Raw genomic sequence first — 19,224 nt, 5'->3', positions numbered from 1 at the left:
GGACTTCCCTGGTGGTTCAGTGGTTGGGAATCCACCTGCCAATGCAAGGGACAAGGATTTGATCCCTGGTCCGGGAAGATCCCACGTGCCTCGAGGCAGTAAAGCCTGTGCACCACAACTACTGAAGCCGCTGCACATAGAGCCCAAGCTCTGCAACAGGAGACGCCAGCACAGTGAGAAGCCCACACACTAACTAGAGAGTAGCCCCTGCTTTCCCCAACTATAGAAAGCCTGTGCCCAGCAACGAAACCCAGGGCCCTCAAAAAGACAGTCAACTCTTCCCTCGTTCTGTAAGCTTCCACTTATAGAAACAGCATTTTCTAATACAATGGAACATTTAAAATGATAGTAACTAAAAGAATGGAGCTGGAGGACTCATACTTCTTGATTTTGAAACTTGCAGCAAAGTTACAGGAATCAAAACGTGTGGTACTGGCATAATAGTTGTGTCTGACTCTTTGTGACCCCCTGGACCATGGAACTCCTCAGGCCAGATTACTGGAGTGGGTAGCCTTTCCCTTCTCCAGGGGATCTTCCCAACCCAGGGATTGAACCCAGGTCTCCCTCATTGCAGGCAGATTGTTTACCCAGTTGAGCCACAAGAGAAGCCCTTCTAATACAATGGAACATTTAAAATGATAGTAACTAAAAGAATGAAGCTTGATTTTGAAACTTGCCGCAAAGTTACAGGAGTCAGCACAATGAGGTATTGGCATAAAGATAGACATACAGACCAATAGAACAGAGTGTCGAGCCTAGAAATAAACACTTGCATATATGGTCAAATGATTTTTGACAAGAGCGCTAAGATCCATTCAGTGGGGGAAAGGACAGTCTTTTCAAATGATAGTGCTGGGAAGCTGGATGGCCTCATGCAAAGAAATGAAGCTGAACTCTTACCTCGCACCATATACAAAAAAATTAACTCAAAATCAATCAAAGATCTAAATATAAAACCTAAAACTATAAAACTCTTAGAAGAAAACATAGGAAAAAAGCTTCATAACACTGGATTTAGCAATGATTTCTTAGATGTGACACCAGCCAACAAAAGGAAAACACAGACAAATTGAACTTCGGGAAAATTAAAAATTTTGTGTGTCAAAATACATTATCAACAGAGTAAAAAGGCAACCCATAGAATGTAAGAAAATATTTTCAAATTATATATCTGATAAGGCATTAATATCACACTGAGGGCATTATGCTAAGTGAAATAAGTCAGACAAAGAAAGACAAATTCCCTACTTGTATGTAGAATCTAAAACAACCACTCCCCCCAAAAAAGAAACAAGCTCATAGATACAGAAAAAGCCTGGTAGTTGCTGGAGTAGAGGGGGTGGGGTGAGTGGGTGAAACGGGTGAAAGGGGTCAAAAGATATAAACTTTCAGTCATAAAATAAATGAGTCATGGAGATGTAATGTACGGCATGGAGCCTAGAGTTAATAATATTGCATTGCACACTTGAAAGTTGCTAAGAAAGTAAATCTTAAAAAGTCTTCATCACAAGAAGACAAAATTTTGTGACATACAGAGTGACAGATATTAATTAGATGTTATTCTGGTAATGATTTTGCTACATCAGATCAGATCAGAGATCAGTCGCTCAGTCGTGTCCGACTCTTTGTGACCCCATGAATCGCAGCACGCCAGGCCTCCCTGTCCATCACCAACTCCCGGAGTTCACCCAGACTCACGTCCATCGAGTCAGTGATGCCATCCAGCCATCTCATCCTCTGTCGTCCCCTTCTCCTCCTGCCCCCAATCCCTCCCAGCATCAGACTCTTCCAATGAGTCAACTCTTCGCATGAGGTGGCCAAAGTGCTGGAGTTTCAGCTTTAGCATCATTCCCTCCAAAGAAATCCCAGGGCTGATCTCCTTCAGAATGGACTGGTTGGATCTCCTTGCAGTCCAAGGGACTCTCAAGAGTCTTCTCCAAAACCACAGTTCAAAAGCATCAATTCTTCGGCGCTCAGCCTTCTTCACAGTCCAACTCTCACATCCATACATGACCACAGGAAAAACCATAGCCTTGACTAGATGGACCTTTGTTGGCAAAGTAATGTCTCTGCTTTTGAATATGCTATCTAGGTTGGTCATAACTTTCCTTCCAAGGAGTAAGTGTCTTTTAATTTCATGGCTGCAGTCACCATCTGCAGTGATTTTGGAGCCCAGAAAAATAAAGTCTGACACTGTTTCCACTGTTTCCCCATCTATTTCCCATGAAGTGGTAGGACCGGATGCCATGATCTTCGTTTTCTGAATGTTGAGCTTTAAGCCAACTTTTTCACTCTCCACTTTCACTTTCATCAAGAGGCTTTTGAGTTCCTCTTCACTTTCTGCCATAAGGGTGGTGTCATCTGCATATCTGAGGTTATTGATATTTCTCCCGGCAATCTTGATTCCAGTTTGTGTTTCTTCCAGCCCAGCGTTTCTCATGATGTACTCTGCATATAAGTTAAATAAACAGGGTGACAATATACAGCCTTGACGAACTCCTTTTCCTATTTGGAACCAGTCTGTTCCATGTCCAGTTCTAACTGTTGCTTCCTGACCTGCATACAAATTTCTCAAGAGACAGATCAGGTGGTCTGGTATTCCCATCTCTTTCAGAATTTTCCACAGTTTATTGTGATCCACACAGTCAAAGGCTTTGGCATAGTCAATAAAGCAGAAACAGATGTTTTTCTGGAACTCTCTTGCTTTTTCTATGATCCAGCGGATGCTGGCAAATTGATCTCTGGTTCCTCTGCCTTTTCTAAAACCAGCTTGAACATCAGGAAGTTCACGGTTTACTAGTCATTGGGTAAATGCAAATCAAAATGAGGATGACTACTATCAAAAATCCAGTACATAGCAAGTGTTGGTTAGGGTGTAGAGAAATTGAAGCCTTTGTGCACTGTTGGTGAGAATATAAGATGGCACAGTTGCTGTGGAAAACAGTATGGAGGTTCACCCTAAAATTAAAAAGGGAACTATCGTGGACTGGTGGTACAGCGGATAGGAATCCGCCTGCCAGCGCAGAGGACGCAGGTCTGATCCCTGGTCCAGGAAGATTCCATGTGCCGCAGAGCAACGAAAGCCCATGCTCCACAACTACTGAGCCCATTTGCAGCAACTACTGAAGCTTGTGCTTTAGAGCCTGTGCTCCACAAGAGAAACCACCTCAGTGAGAAGCCTGTGCACTGCAATGAAGAATAACCCCTGCTCACAGCAACTAGAGAAAGCCCATGCTCAGCAACGAAGACCCAGAACAGCCAAAAACCAAAAACAAAAGCAGACATAGTCTATGTTCCAGCAAGTACAGTTCTGGGAATACCTCTGCCAGGAGCTGGTGGAGAAGAGCGAATGAGGGATACTGTTTAATGAGGATAGAGTTTCAGTCTCCTAAGATGAAAAGAGTTATGGAGATGGATGGTGGTGATGGTTGCACAACATTATGAATGTATTTAATATCACTGAACTGTATAAAATGGTCATGATGGTACTTTTTACGTTATGTATGTTTTACTACAATAAAAAAATCTGAAAAAATATGTTAATAGCCTTAACATAGTCATAGACCACTGACCACATGGCAGGTACTGGTCTGAACACTCCAAGTTTGTTAACTCATGCTAACCCCACAACAATCTTATGAGATTTATTAACTTGAATTATAAAGATGAGGAAGTGAGGGTAACCAGTTGTCCCAGTTTGCCTGGGACTAAGGGTTTTTCCTAGAATTCAGGACTTTCGGTGCCACAACCATGAAAGCCTTGGGTAAACCCTAGTGAGTGGGTCCCTCTAAAAATAACTGAGGCGCAAAGAGACAGCATCTTCCTAGACATGTCAACAGGGTCCTTGTCCTAGGCTCTGCACTTCCAAGGGATTCACTCTGACCCATTTCCTGCTGTGCACATTTTCATAGGCAAGGAGTCCCCTGGGTCCAAGGAGCCATGCCCACCCTGAGAATGGGTCTAGACTACACTGTGAGAACCAGGACTCCAGAACGCCCTGTCCAAATAGCCAGGGTCCACTTTCAGCAACTGTACCAACCTCTTCCCTGGCTCTGTCCTCCCAAGGGCAAACTTCCCTGCCATTGAGTACACCCTATACCCAGGGCTGGCTACTCATAACGGGTGTGGATACACTCTGGCCATGAGGTCTGGGGTGTGGAAGGTACATACAGGAGCCATAAATAGGAAGAGAAGGGATCTAGCTCAGCCACATTCTGACCTGGAACTCCAAGGAACTCAAGGATTCTCAACTCAAAACCCAGTTTCTAGGTTACTTTGCAAGTATATTTGTCAAAGTATTGGGTTGGCCAAAAAGTTCGGTTGGGTCTTTCCATACCACCTTATGGGAAAACTCGAATGAAATTTTTGGCCAACTCAGTTCAGTTCAGTTGAATCACTCAGTCGTGTCTGACTCTTTTAGACCCCATGAACTGCAGCACACCAGGCCTCCCTGTCCATCGCCAACTCCTGGAGTTTACTCAAACTCATGTCCATTGAGTTGGTGATGTTATCCAACCATCTCATCCTCTGTCGTCCCCTTCTCCTCCTGCCTTCCATCTTTCCCAGTATCAGGGTGTTTTCCAATGAGTCAGCTCTTTGCATCAGGTGGCCAAAGATTGGAGTTTCAGCTTCAGCATCAATCCTTCCAATGAATATTCAGGACTTATTTCCTTTAGGATGGACTGGTTGGATCTCCTTGCAGTCCAAGGGACTCTCAAGAGTCTTCTCCAACACCACAGTTCAAAAGCATCAATTCTTTGGTGCTCAGCTTTCTTTATAGTCCAACTCTCACATCCATACAAGACTACTGGAAAAGCCATAGCTTTGACTAGATGGACCTTTGTTGGCAAAGTAATGCCTCTGTTTTTTAATATGCTGTCTAGGTTGGTCATAACTTTCCTTCCAAGGAGTAAGCGTCTTTTAATTTCATGGCTGCAGTCACCATCTGCAGTGATTTTGGAGCCATTTAAGAAAATGAAGTCTGGCACTGTTTCCCCATCTATTTGCCATGAAGTGATGGGACTGGATGCCGTGATCTTTGTTTTCTGAATGTTGAGTTTTAAGCCAACTCTTTCACTCTCCTCTTTCACTTTCATCAAGAGTCTCTTTAGTTCTTCTTCACTTTCTGCCATAAAGGTGGTGTCATCTGCATATCTGAGGTTATTGATATTTCTCCCAGCAATCTTCATCCAGCCCAGCATTTCTCATGATGTACTCTGCATATAAGTCAAATGAGCAGGGTGACAATATACAGCCTTGACGAACTCCTTTTACTATTTGGAACTAGTCTGTTGTTCCATGTCCAGTTCTAACTGTTGTTTCCTGACCTGCATACAGATTTCTCAAGTTGCAGGTCAGGTGGTCTGGTATTCCCATCTCTTTCAGAATTTTCCAGTTTTTTGTGATCCACACAGTCAAAGGCTTTGGCATAGTCAACAAAGCAGAAATAAATGTTTTTCTGGAACTCTTGCTTTTTCAATGATCCAACGGATGTTGGCAATTTGATATCTGGTTCCTCTCTTTTCTAAAACCAGCTTGAACATCTGGAAGTTAACAATTTACTTACTCTTGAAGCCTGGCTTGGAGAATTTTGAACATTACTTTACTAGCGTGTGAGATGAGTGCAATTGTGCAGTAGTTTGAGCATTCTTTGGCATTGCCTTTCTTTGGGATTGGAATGAAAACTGCCCTTTTCCAGCCCTGTGGCCACTGCTGAGTTTTCTAAATTTGCTGACATATTGAGTGCAGCACTTTCATAGCATCATCTTTTAGGATTTGAAACAGCTCAGCTGGAATTCCATCACCTCCACTAGCTTTGTTCATAGTGATGCTTCCTAAGGCCTACTTGACTTCACATTCCAGGATGTCTGGCTCTAGGTGAGTGATCACACCATCATGGTTATCTGGGTTGTGAAGACCTTTTTTTGTATAGTTCTTCTGTATATTCTTGCCACCTCTTCTTAATATCTTCTGCTTCTGTTAGGTCCATACCATTTCTGTCCTTTATTGAGCCCATCTTTGCATGAAATGTTCCCTTGGTATCCCTAATTTTCTTGAAGAGATCCCTAGTCTTTCCCATTCTATTGTTTTCCTCTATTTCTTTGCATTGATCACTGAGGAAGGCTTTTTTAAATCTCTTCTTGCTCTTCTTTGGAACTCTGCATTCAGATGGGTATATCTTTCCTTTTTTCCTTTGCTTTTCGCTTCTCTTCTTTTCACAGCTATCTGTAAAGGCTCCTCAGACAGCCATTTTGCTGTTTTCCATTTCTTTGTCTTGGGGATGGTCTTGATCCCTGTCTCCTTCATAATGTCACAAACCTCCATCCATAGTTCATCAGGCACTCTGTCTATCAGATCTAGTCCCTTAAATCTATTTCTCACTTCCACTGTATAATCAATCATAAGACATTTGATTTAGGTCATACCTGAATGGTCTAGTGGTTTTCCCTACTTTCTTCAATTTAAGTCTGAATTTGGCAATAAAGAGTTCATGATCTGAACCACAGTCAGCTCCTGGTCTTGTTTTTGCTGACTGTAGAGCTTCTCCACCTTTGGCTGCAAAGAATATAATCAGTCTGGTTTCAGTGTTGACCATCTGGTGATGTCCATGTGTAGAGTCTTCTCTTGTGTTGTTGGAAGAGGGTGTTGGCTATGACCAGTGTGTTCTCTTGGCAAAACTCTATTAGCCTCTGCCCTGCTTCATTCTGTACTCCAAGGCCAAATTTGTCTGTTACACCAGGCAATTGTGCTATACCAAATTGTACTGGCCAACTCAGTACAAGGGTAAAACACATATTTTTTAAAAAACTGTTTGTTAGCTTGACTTATAACTCTTAAATACTTAGACATAAGATATGTGGGCTTCCCTTTTATACTCCTGCCTTAGGTCTAACAAATGCTAGCAGCAGGCCTGAAAAGAGATTTAAGTCATGTGAGTAACCATGCCACAGGGGAGCACAGAGGTTTTGCAGTCTGGTTCCAAGTCTAGGCTTTTAGCTATCACTCTAAACTGTTTTATTAGCCTAACCCTATTATTTTACAATGGGGGAGAAAAGCCATACAGAGAACTTTAGACATTTGTCCAAGATCACACAACTAACTCAAGTCACAGCAAAAATCTGAAGCTGTGCTTTACTTTTTAAAAATATTTATTTTTTGCTTCACTGGGTCTTTGCGACTGCGCATGGATTTTCTCCAGTCGCAGGGGTGGAGGGTAGGTGGGGGAGGGTTAGTCCTAGATGGGGTTCTCATTGTTGTGGTCTCTCTTGTTGTAGGGCTCCCCTGGTGGCTCAGACAGTAAAGAATCTGCCTGTAATGCAGGACACCCAGATTCGATCCCTGGGTCAGGAAGATCCCCTGGAGAAGGGAATGGCAACCCACTCCAGTATTCTTGCCTGGAGAATCCCACGGACAGAGGGGCCTGGCAGGCTACAGTCCATGGAGTCACTTCCTATAAAGTCACACTCCTGTGTGTTTTGCTGACAGCAACTCTCAGCCTTGAGCCCTTGGTTTTTGTGTGTACTGAAATTCTTCCCACCTTCAAGGTCTTGATCAGTCTTTCTGATCCCCATCCACTGTCCTGTATTGTAGCTATCCATAAGTATGTTTGTTCTCCTCAGTAGAGAGTAAGCGTCTTCAGGGCAGGATTCTATGTGGTTTTGTCTTTGTATCCCTACAGTGCCATGAACTCACCAAATGTTAACCATCTGGTTGATGTCTTTTTGGCCATTAAACCACACTTAGGGCTGAGGGACAAACAGCATAAATCTAAGTATATATATATATATATTCTGCACCAACTATCACAGAGACATTTAAATATATTTATAAAATATATATATTTAACTTCTTTTTAAACTTTTAAATTTGAAATCATTTTAGATTTCCAGAGAGTTGCAAAGGTAGTACACCTAGTTCCCACAGACCTTTCAGCCAGCTCCCTGCTAGGCTAACATCTTACATAATCATGGTACATTTATCCACACCAAAAGATTAAATCTGGCACAATACTATTAACTAAGTGACTGGCTTTACCTGGATTCCCCAGTTGCCTATTGGGGTTCTTTCTGTGTTCCAGGATCCTATTCAGGATACCACCTTGCATGTAGCATCTTATTTCCTTAGGGAGAAGGCGATGGCACCCCACTCCAGTACTCTTGCCTGGAAAATCCCATGGACGGAGGAGCCTGGTAGGCTGTAGACCATGGGGTCGCTTATTTCCTTAGCCATTGACATTTCTTTTACTGGTGAGGCTGGGGCCGGGGGGATGGGAGGGTTGGATTGCTTTCTATGTTTCTTTGAATCCTTTTCCAAATAATCAAAATGTGAGCATGGGGATGGTGAGGTAGCAGCACTCGCCCTCTGTTGGGCTGCTGGGGTTTCGAACAGGGAAGGATGATTTTCATCTGAGACCTAGTCTTTTTCTTGAATGGACACACGTGAGCCTAAAAACAGCATTACTTTTAATTCATTAAATTTCTGGGCCATTCCATAGCCCATTTTCCCGTGGACTGGCACAAAACACGTTCCCAGTTACTTATAAAAACTTCCAAGCAGTTGGCACTTATCAGCAATCTTAGCAATTCAGTGAGAACAGAGGTCACAGCTGTCACAGGAAGTTGAGACCAAGGCTGCTGAACCGCACCCCCCCAACCCCGGAGGCCAGGAGGACATGTTCACGGAGTAGCATTCAAGCCTGGAAGAGGAGGGTGTGGCTGGGGTGTCAGATGGAGGAGGATGCTGTGTAAGAGAAAAGACACAAGTGAAAGAAAAGCCCGTGTCTCTGGAACTCAGAGCTGATTTCCAGCCCTTCTGGGCTTCTTGCTAAGCCCTTACATCAGTCGGTGAGCACCAGCACCGCGGTGCGCTCATGACTGCCCCCTTCCCACCACTTGACTGGGTCACCACAGACCACCGCCTAGATGGGCTTCAGTCTGCCCCCTACCTCGAATCCATTCCCAACAAGGGCATCAACTCAAATTTAACAACTCAAACCACTGGAGGATGGGGGCCCCATCTAAGGGGGAGGAATGGGGTGTACTACTTTCATGGGGTTGCCTTAACAAGGTGCCATAAATCGGGTGGCCCAAACAACAGAAATGTTTCTCTCATGGTTCCAGGGCCCAGAAACCCAAAATCTAGATGACAGCAGGTTACTTCAGAGGGATGGGAGGGAGAATCCGCCACGCTCTCTTCTAGCTTCTGGCAGCCTCAGCTGTTGCTTGGCTTATAGATAGCAACCCCCTCCCCGAGCCCACATCCTCATATCTTCTTCTCTGTGCATTTATCTGTCCAAACTTCCCCTTTATATAAGGACAGCAGTTGTACTGGCTTAAGGACTCCCCTGGGGGCTTCCCTGGTGGTCCAGTGGTTAAGAATCCGCCTCCCAATGCAGTGGATAGGGGTTCCATCCCTGGTCTGGGGACTAAGATCCCATGTGCTGCAGGGCAACCAAGGCCAGGTGCCACAATGACTGAAGCCTGAGCCTCTCGCTCTGCAACAAGAGATGCCCCGGCAACAAAAGAAAGCCAGAGCTATGCACCAAAGAACCAGTGCAGCCAAAAAAAAAGAGGGCCTACCCTGATGACCTTATCTTCTCCTGGTTATCTGAACAGACCCAATTTACAAATAAGGTCACGTTCAAGGTTACAGGTAGGACTTCAACATTTCGGTGGGAGGCAGGGATCCAATTCAATTCATAACAGCTTCCATTAACAGATAGCTTTGGCTGAAGTCTATCCTAGAACAATGTGTGGCTCAAGAAGCTGGAATTTAGGCTTTCTTGTGAAATTTCCTGATTTTAAAATATCAGCACCTAATTAAATATAAGTAAACTGTTTCTATGGGCTTCCTAGGTAAAGAACCTGCCTGCCAACACAGGAGAGGTAAGAGACATGAATTTGATCCCTGGGTCAGGCAGATCCCCTGGAGGAGGGCATGGCAACCGACTTCTTGCCTGGAGAATCCCATGAACAGAGGAGCCTGGGTTGCAAAGAGTCAGACATGACTAAAGCAATTTAGCATGCACACAGGCACAAACTGTTTCTAGGGTTTCCCAGGTGGTGCTAGGGATAAAAGAAAAAACCCATCTACCAATGCAGGAGATGTAAGAGATGCCGGTTGGATTCCTGGGTCAAGGAAGATCCCCTGGAGGAGGGCGTGGCAACCCACCCCAGTTATTCTTGCCTAGAGAATCCCATAGTCAGAGGAACCTGTAGGGCTACAGTCCATAGGGTCACAAAAAATCGGACACCACTGAAGCGACTTAGCTCACACTCAAACTGTTTCTAAAACCATGACTGCCAAAAGCAAGTGAGCCTCTAGTCCACTGTCACCGCAGGGTTCTCTCTAAAGTCTGATCCCGTCCTTCCCCTTAACCCTGGGTGTACAGCCAAGTTCCCTAGCCTGGCACACGCGGCTCTCCCCAGTCCACTCTTTCCCGTCTCTCCAGGATCTTCTCCTACCATTGTTTTCCCCACCCACCGTACCGCCACATCAAAAGACCTGCCCTTCTCCAAACACGCGTGCTGTTCCACACCTCTGCGACTCTGCGTCCTCCCTCTGCTGATGCCTTCTCTCCTCCAGTCCAGCGGAAAACTCCTGGCCGTCTTTCAAGTGCTCTGTCATTGCCACCCACTCCCATTTCCCCAGCAAAAGCTTCCCTGTTCATTCCCAAGGAGTTAACCTCTTCCTTCTCTAAGCCTCCACTGCACCCTACATTTCTCTAGTACAGCACTTGACATTTGATTTGCTATTATTTGATTACCCGTTTGCCTCCTGTCTGGACCACGAACTCTCTGAAGGTAGGGACTGTTGATCTGGATCACCTTGCACAGATCCCAGCCCACAGCAAGTACTCAGTAAATAAGGAGTAAATGAATACTCTGCACAGCCAATCAGTATCATGGGGGACCCGAAGAAACATCATGTGGAGTCCCTGTCCTTAAGGTTCTTACAGTCCAGCTGGGTTCATAAGATACACACCAAAGAAAAGACAAACCATACTGGTGGTATTGACAACTAGCAGAAGAAGAGGCTACTGGGGCCTATTGTTATTGTTGCTGTTCAGTCACTAAGTCATGTGACCCCATGGACTGCATCACGTCAGGCTTCTCTGTCCTTCACCATCTCCCAGACCTTGCTCAAACTCACGTCCATTGAGTCGGTGATGCCATCCAACCATCTCATCCTCTGTCATCCCCTTCTCCTCCTGCCTTCAATCTTTCCCATCATCAGGGTCTTTTCCAATGAGTCAGTCGGCTCTTCACATTAGGAGGCCAAAGTTTGGAGCTTCAGCTTCAGTGTCAGTCCTTCAAGTGAATATTCAGGGTTGATTTCCTTTAGGATTGACTGGTTTGATCTCCTTGCAGTCCAAGGGACTGTCAAGAGTCTTCTTGAGTCAACAAATCCTCATCCGGGACAGAAAAGATCCTATTTTAATGGCCTGAAGGACTGCTTTATATGAAGAAAGGTCAGGATAACTTGGCAAATCTTTGCAGGAAGAGCAAATTGCTGTGCTGCATGCTCACAGAGATAAGGTTGACTATGTTGCTGTTCAGTTGCTCAGTCGTGGCCAACTCTTTGTGACCCCAAGGGCTGCAGCATGCCAGGCTTCCCCATCCTTCACTATCTCTCAGAGTTTGTTCAAACTCATGTCCATTGAATCAGTGATGCCATCCAACCATCTCATCCTCTGTCACCCCCTTCTCCTCCTGCCTTCAATCTTGCCCAACATCAGGGTCTTTTCCAGTGAATCGGCTCTTCGCATCAGGTGGCCAAAGTATTGAAGCTTCAGCTTCAGCATCAGTCCTTCCAATGAATATTCAGGGTTGATAATCTTAAGGTTGATTATAATGGCTCATTACAAGAAGAGAGAGCGGGGTAAGGAGAAGAAAGTCAGAGAAAACCCGGGGAAACAAAGCCGGAGAAAGAGGAGGGGTAGGGGTACAAAAAAGAGGACCTGGGACCCACGCTTGTGTCACATCTCTTTCCTGCATCAGTCTTCCCTTCGTTAGTATGTTTCCAGGCTGCAATTCATTCTGCCTTAAACTGTCTGATGACTCCTTCCAGAATCCCCTATTTCTCTGCTCACCCCTATAACAAGGCTCTCCAAAAAGGCTGTCTTTGTTGCTTTCTCTGACTCTTCAAATCCTCCTCATGCAGACTCACGCTCCACCTCTGTCTACAGACACTGTTCTTGCCAGGATCTCCAATGACATCTACATTACCACACCCACTGGGCAACTCCACTTTCTCATCATCCCTGCCACGGCTGACCTTGGGGATTTCATGGGTCACACAGTCACTCTTGGGCTTCCCAGGTGGCACTAGTGGTAAAGAACCCATCTGCCAATTCAGGGAGATATAAGAGACATTGGTTCAATCTCTGGGTTGGGAAGATCCCCTGGAGAAGGGCATGGCAACTCAACTTCAGTATTCTTGCCTGGAGAATCCCATGAACAGAGGAGCCTGGAGAGCTACAGTCCATAGGGTAGCAAAGAGTGGGACACAACTGAAGCCACTTAGCATGAACCCGCACGCACGCACATACACACACACACACACACACACACACAGTCACTCTTGAACCCCACTGCTGCTTTTTTTTCTCTTTTTTAGGTAGACAAATCACCATTTATTTGTCTGAGATGATATGCAAACACAATCTGTTAAAAAAACAAAGGACAGGTGTGCTACAATTAAAAACCAATCTGGGGATTTCCCTCTTGGTTAAGCGGTTAAGACTAGATCCCACACACAACAACTAAGACCCAGCACAACCAAATGGAAGAAAAAACAACCAATCTGAACTTTGCGGGTGGATTTTAAAGGTGATCATTTAGTGTATAAACTGCTTACCATATTCTTTTGAATCTAAAAAATTACCATCTTTGGAATAGAAAGTGTCTTTTAATCAGTTGATATCAGAGTTTAATTGGTACCAGTTTTTCTTTCTTGGTATTACATAAAATAATGGTGCATTCTGCAGTCGTCATCTTATATTTGGTGATGTATGGTACTAGATTGATGGACTGTCTAATAGCAGGGTTTTGTTAAATAGGATCGTCTCCTACTATATTTTTTTTTACAATTTTTTATTCTGTTAAAATACACATAACATAAAATTTACCATTTAACCCATTTTAAGTGTACAGTTCAGTGGTACTAAACACGTGTATTTGGAATTCCCTGGCAGTCCAGTGTTTAGGACCAAGTGCTTTCACTGCCATGGCTCTGGGTTGAATCCCTGGTCAGGGAACGAAGACCCTGCAAGCCTTGTGGCACAGCCGATAAATAAATAAATACAGGTAAACTGTTGCGCAAGCATCGGCCCCATTTGTTGCTGTTGTTTAGTTGCTCAGTCGTGTCCAACTCTTTTGTGACCCCATGGACTGTAGCCCACCAGGCTCCTCTGTCCATGGGATTTTCCAGGAAAGAACACTGCAGTGGGTTGCTGTTTCCTCCTCCAGGGGATCTTCCCCCCTCCCAGGGATCAAACCTGCCTCTCCTGCATTGCAGGCAGATTCTTTACCACAGAGCCACCTGGGAAACCATCATCAGCACCATCCATGCTCAAAACTCTTGTACATCTGAAACTCTACCCCTATTAAACAATACCTCTCTCCTCTCCCCCAGCCCCTGGCAACCATCATTCTATTTTCTGTTTCTGTGATTTTGACTACCTGGTACCTCACATAAGCAAAATCATACACTATTTGTCTTTTTGTGGCTGCATGATTTCACTAAGCATAATGTCCTCAAGGCTCATCCATGTTGTAGCATATGTCAGCAATTACTTCCTTTTTAAGGCAGAGTTAAATATTCCATTGCAACATTTTGTTTATCCATTCATCCATCGATGGACATTTGGACTGCTTCCACCTTTTGGCTATTGTGAATAATGGTGCTATGGACACTTGTGTACAAATATCCCTGCATTAAAAAAAAAAAAAAAAACACGAAAGTAAACCCCCAAAAGTACAAAGAAGAAAATAACGGTTACTCATATTTCCCATCACCTAGAATTAATCATCATTTACATTTTGACATTTGTTTCCAGTGTTTTCTTTATGACTGTGCAGTTTAAAATTCCTTAAGGTAGTAATGCAGTGTCATTTTTTTTTTAAAGAAAAAATTAGGAGTTACAAACAAAGTTGAAGTTCCTGTTCACCTCTACTCACTCTCCCAACTCCCTGCCCCTCCTCCCCAGAGAAAGTCACTCTTGAGCCAAGAGTATATCTTACAGTCCTTTCACTAAAAAAAAAATTTTTTTTACATATGTTTGAAGATATCCTAGAAAATCCACAGTTCTGATATGTTGCAAAAACTGCATTATATGCATTATCCTATAACTTTGCTTTCATTTAATAGATTTTGAGCTCTATCCATGTCTCTGCATGTATGGATCTAAGTTATTCCTTCTAACTGCAATATAGTTACTCATTATGAATACGGGCCCTATTTTATTTGTACTTTCCCTATTGACGGCCATTGAGCTGTTTCACTGGTTTCTTACTAGGTATGATCCTGCAATGGACAGCCTTCTTGAATACATGTGCAAGTATTTCTCCAGGGTAGAAACCAAGAAAGAGAATCGTCGGGGCACAGGGCATGAATATTTTCAGTTTTACTAGATAAGGGCAAATCGAGAGAATGCATTTCCCCACAACCTCACCAGTCCTTGATATGGTCTGCTTTTATTCCTTCTCTGCATTTTTTAAAATGAGAAGAATGAAGTCTGGGGCTGTACTGCTTTCTCGCAATCACGGAGCAGGTTAAGGACAGGGCCAAGCTTAGACCCCACTTCAACCGGCACCCAAGACACACGTTTTGCATCACTTTGCGTTGCCCCTTGTCAGCTCTCCATGGAAAATTCAGAAAAGCTCCCAGTGTAAGGGGGTGGGGGTGGGGGTGGGGGGGGGCAGGATGACTAAAATTCTCAACATGGTGATTAGACCGCGAGTAGAAATGACTGCAAATTCCTCCCAGAAAATGGCTTCACCCCGCAGATCCGCGCTCCCACCCAAAGCAGCTGCAACCTGCGGCTTTCAGAGCTGCACCCAGGGTGGTGATTGGCTCTTCCTCGGCCGACTCAGGGTGGGACCAGAAATGGCGTCTCTGGCAGCTGATTTTTCAAGGCAGCGGCTCTGTTCTGGGAGGAGGGGGCGGCCGAGCCTCGCTGGGAGTGGGGGTCCCCCCGTGGCCGCCCTGCATCCGAGCTGCACCGCAGCATCCAGCACCAGCCCTGGCGACACCTCCCAGCCCCTTGCAGCACCTCCAGCCGGCGCCCGGAGGGGCTGGAAGCGGGCGAGAGCGGCACGACGATTTCTCGCGGACCTCCCAGCCGCGCCCACCGGGGCTGCTCCGAAAGGGTCCATCCCGGAGCACAGGCAGCCGCCGCCCGCCGTTAGCTTTGCGGGAGACGAGGAAGGCTGGACCTACACTTCTCTCTAACCAGTCTCCTCCGATCAGGGTGTCAGCTCTGCAGCAGGGACCTCCAGGGAGGGCGACGACTAAGCTCTGCCTGGGCCCCTCCGAGTGGAGTCCGGTGAAGCTGGGTGAGGTCCCAGACCCCAAGCCTTTCCTAAGGGTCAGTCCTGGTGTGGGGTTGTGTCTCCCCAGGACCTGGTGGCCTGGTTTCCCTTTTCCTCCCCAAGGCAGGAAAGAGCAGTGGGACAATTTGAGGAAAAGAACAAAGCTGGCACCGCCCAGGTCACTTCAAGAGCCTGGAAGGCTCCCTTCCTCTCCCGGTTGGGATTACTTAGAGGGCTGGCATTTTCTTTTTTTTTCCCCTTTAAAATTTTCTTCTTAGCTACCACCTTTTGAGACCTTGCTATGTGCCAAGCACTGTACTAAGTGTATTAGCTCATTTCCTCCCCATGACAACTCTTAGGACAGGTTCAAAGGGGATGAGGAATTTCCCCGGGGTCACACCTATAGAGGGGCAACACTGGGATTCGAAATTTCTTCCATATCCTGTGTTTTTATTTAAAAAAGTAATTATTTGCTCACTTTTGATGATCTTACACAGATCCTTTTGGGAAAAAAAAAAAAAAAATGAGAACACTGCAAACATCACCATACTCTTTCTACTGAGTGGGAGGAATGAACAGGGCACCGTATTGCTGGTGAGAGTAGAAACAGGTAACACTTTTCCGGAGAGCAGTTTGGCCATTTGAATCAAGAGCTTTAAAAAACTGTCCACACCCTTCAGGGAAGAAATGGTCACCCTCTATAGAGATAGCCATAGCTATCAAGATGTAAAATGCATATTCCCTGGGACCCAGCAGTTCCACCCAAAGGCCTGTATTCTACAGATGGATGCAGTAACACATGGACAAAACGGCATATATGTGAGGACATTCATTACTGCACTGCTCGAATAGCAACAGATGGGAGACATCTAAAAATGTGCCAATAGAATTGATTCGTTTAACCACGGCACACCCATTTAAGGCAATTCTATGCACTATTTCTAGAAAATAAGGCAGTTTTCTATTTTACATGTGGAACAATCATCAAGAAATTTTAAGTGAAAAGAGAAAAAAGTATGTATATGATGTACTACTGTTTTTATATGAAAAAAGAGTGTGTATATATATATATATACATGTACATGTATTTTTTCCCTAGGAAAGACACACAAAAAGACAGGTGATATTGTTGCTTGTAAGAAGGAAAACCACAACTGAGGGACACATTTTTTCCACTGTGTAATCTTTAGTGTTTTTGGAATTTTGTATCATGTGCACATATTAGCAATTCGAAATTCAACTTAAAAAAAACAGATTCAGCAAAATTTCTATCTCTAGACCCAGTAATTCTCCTTCTCAGAATCTAGCTTAAGGAAATTATCAGATTTCAGACAAAGATTTATGCAGAAAGATATTCACTGGTTATCATAGTGAAAAAATGTAGGCAACTTAGAAGTCCAACAATGGAGAAAAAATTATGGTGTGTACATATAATACTATCGTGAAATCATAAAAAGGATGTCTACAAAAATATCTTAGTGACGTAGGAAGATGCTTATACTGTTAAGTTTTTTTTAAAAAGCCAGGTAGAAAATTATCTATGCAGTATGCTCTGATCGCTGTAACAATAGCAGGCATAGACAATAATTGCCAAAAAGTGAACAGTCAGGACTGCTGTGTGGAGGGACTGTAAGTGATTTTGTTTCCCCAGATAGCTTTTTATACCTTTCCAGTTTTTTGCAGTGGGCATCTATGCCTTGAATGGCATTTAAAAAAAAACAAACAAAAACTTAAGAATAAAACCTCCTAGTACTTAGAAAAATTAAAGACATACACAGTAACCCACAAATTCTACTTCTAGAAATAAACCCTGCATAAATCGATGAACAAGTTTGCAAAGTGTTATTAATCACAAAAGATGGTAGACAACTCAAGTGTTTATGGAAGGAGACGACTTCAACAAGTACAGAACATCCATCATGCAGAATATGAAGTAGCAGTTATGGAGAATGGGGTAGGTAAAGCAACATGCAAAAACCTGCAGAGTAACTAACATTATCATAGCAGGGAAAGCAACTTGCAGAACAACATGGATGCTGTGGCTGCATTTATGCACAAAAAAGAAAAGCTGAAGCTCTCTGTGTTTGGACATTAATGTATGAAGGGCATTAAATTGTTAACAATAGCTCTCTCTGGCAAAAGGAATACACTAAAAGACTATCTTTGCTTTTGACTCGACGTATATCTGTGGTATTTGCATCTTTTATAAATGTTTTATATCATTTGTGTAGTTAAAAAACAGTAATAACATAGGAGGATAAGTACAAGCATAGAGAAAGTCAGAAAAGATACACAACAAAATTATCAGTACTTTCCAGCAGGGATGAGGGACTGGGATTTAAGGTGATGGGTCATTTTCTCAATTTACTCTATATACAGTGAGTTTTTTTCTGTAATTACGCCCACATGTGAACTACCTTCATAATTATAGCAGCAACATCAAAAGCCTGTCTGTTCGGCAGTAGCCTCTGCATTTCCCCAGCTCTCTGTTCTTCCTCCACGCTAAGGCTGTGTTCTCAGGTGACCTCCTTGTTGACATGCAACGCCCAGTAGCCCAAAGCCCCGGATGTCACCAGGACCTCAGCCTCGTTTCTCCTCTTACCAGAGAGGAGGAACCCGAGATGCTGAGCCACAGCCTTCTGGCAGCTCGGCTGCGAAAGGGGACTCGGGCAACCTGGATTCCAGGCCCCTTCTCTCCCACCTTCAGTCTCCAGAGATAACCCACAGGAGCCAGGCAAGGGAGGACAGGGCTTGAAGCCACAAATTAATGATATCAGTGTAGCATCAAATGCGGGAACAATAAACCCCATCATTTACCGCGTTGTCTCTGGGCTCAGCTTCAAGCTCCCTTCCCAGACAATGGCTGGTCAGAGCCCCTGCCAGGTTTTCCGGAGAGACGCGACAGAGCACGGGGCCAAATTGGCCTCCGGTGGCCAACACTCTGGGATTCACCTCCAGTGACTTATCACCTCCAAGGCGGGAGCTTGGGAACCCTCCCGGGGCCCAGGAGCTCCGGAAGATCTGTTTGCTCCAAAAGCTGAACAGGGCAGCGGGAGGGCGCTGGCCTGGAAGCAGAAAATCGAGGCTTGAGGCGCCAGAACTGCCACGTCTCCCTTTGTGACCCTGGCAACTCACCAGATCCTGGGAGTCTCGGACGTTGGGGGGCAGACAGGAGCCTCTGTATCTGGGGGAGAAAGGGCGGTGCCGAGCCCCTCCCCCACCAGGGCTGTCTCAATCCTGGATGTCGGCGAAGCTGCTGTTCCCTCTTCCCGCGCAGCTGCTGCCTGTCTGTCTCCATGGCAACCAGGCCAAAGACTGATTTGCCAGTGTCCAGGCTCTAGAGCTTACCTCGGAGCTGGGTTTTAATGCGTCTTTCTGGAAGCCGGTCCATTGACACTCCCAGGAGCCTCCAACAGCATCCTCTAGCCATTGCGTGGGAGGCACCCTGGGCCAGCTAGAAAAAGCGCACCACTTATCCTTTATAAACCTCATCCCCTTGGAGAGAGGAAAAGCAGCCTTAGGCCCAATGGCCTTGTAATCGCTGGTAATTTGTCATTCAAACGCCCCGGTCCCTCTCCCTAGTTGCCCTGGGCTGCTAGTAGGGATTCGCAACAGATGGCTTAGGGGGCCAGGTCACTTGCACTGAGGTTCCCCCATCCTCAGTTCAGTTCAGTCACTCAGTTCAGTCTGA

General features: G+C 44.9%; 1 protein-coding gene across 1 annotated transcript in view; it reads right to left on the bottom strand.

Moving 5' to 3' along the window:
- STMN1 (stathmin 1) overlaps positions 1–18,774 on the bottom strand; it is a 30,621-nt gene extending 11,847 nt beyond the window's left edge. The window contains exon 1 of the mRNA XM_027519879.1: positions 18,669–18,774. The gene's annotated coding sequence lies outside the window, so the exon portion shown is untranslated. The remainder of the gene's footprint in view (positions 1–18,668) is intronic.
- Between the last annotated feature and the right edge of the window lie 450 nt (positions 18,775–19,224).

This window comes from Bos indicus x Bos taurus, chromosome 2 (assembly GCF_003369695.1).
Source record: "Bos indicus x Bos taurus breed Angus x Brahman F1 hybrid chromosome 2, Bos_hybrid_MaternalHap_v2.0, whole genome shotgun sequence".
Taxonomy (NCBI): domain Eukaryota; kingdom Metazoa; phylum Chordata; class Mammalia; order Artiodactyla; family Bovidae; genus Bos; species Bos indicus x Bos taurus.
This window is presented reverse-complemented; position numbering and strand designations above follow the sequence as displayed.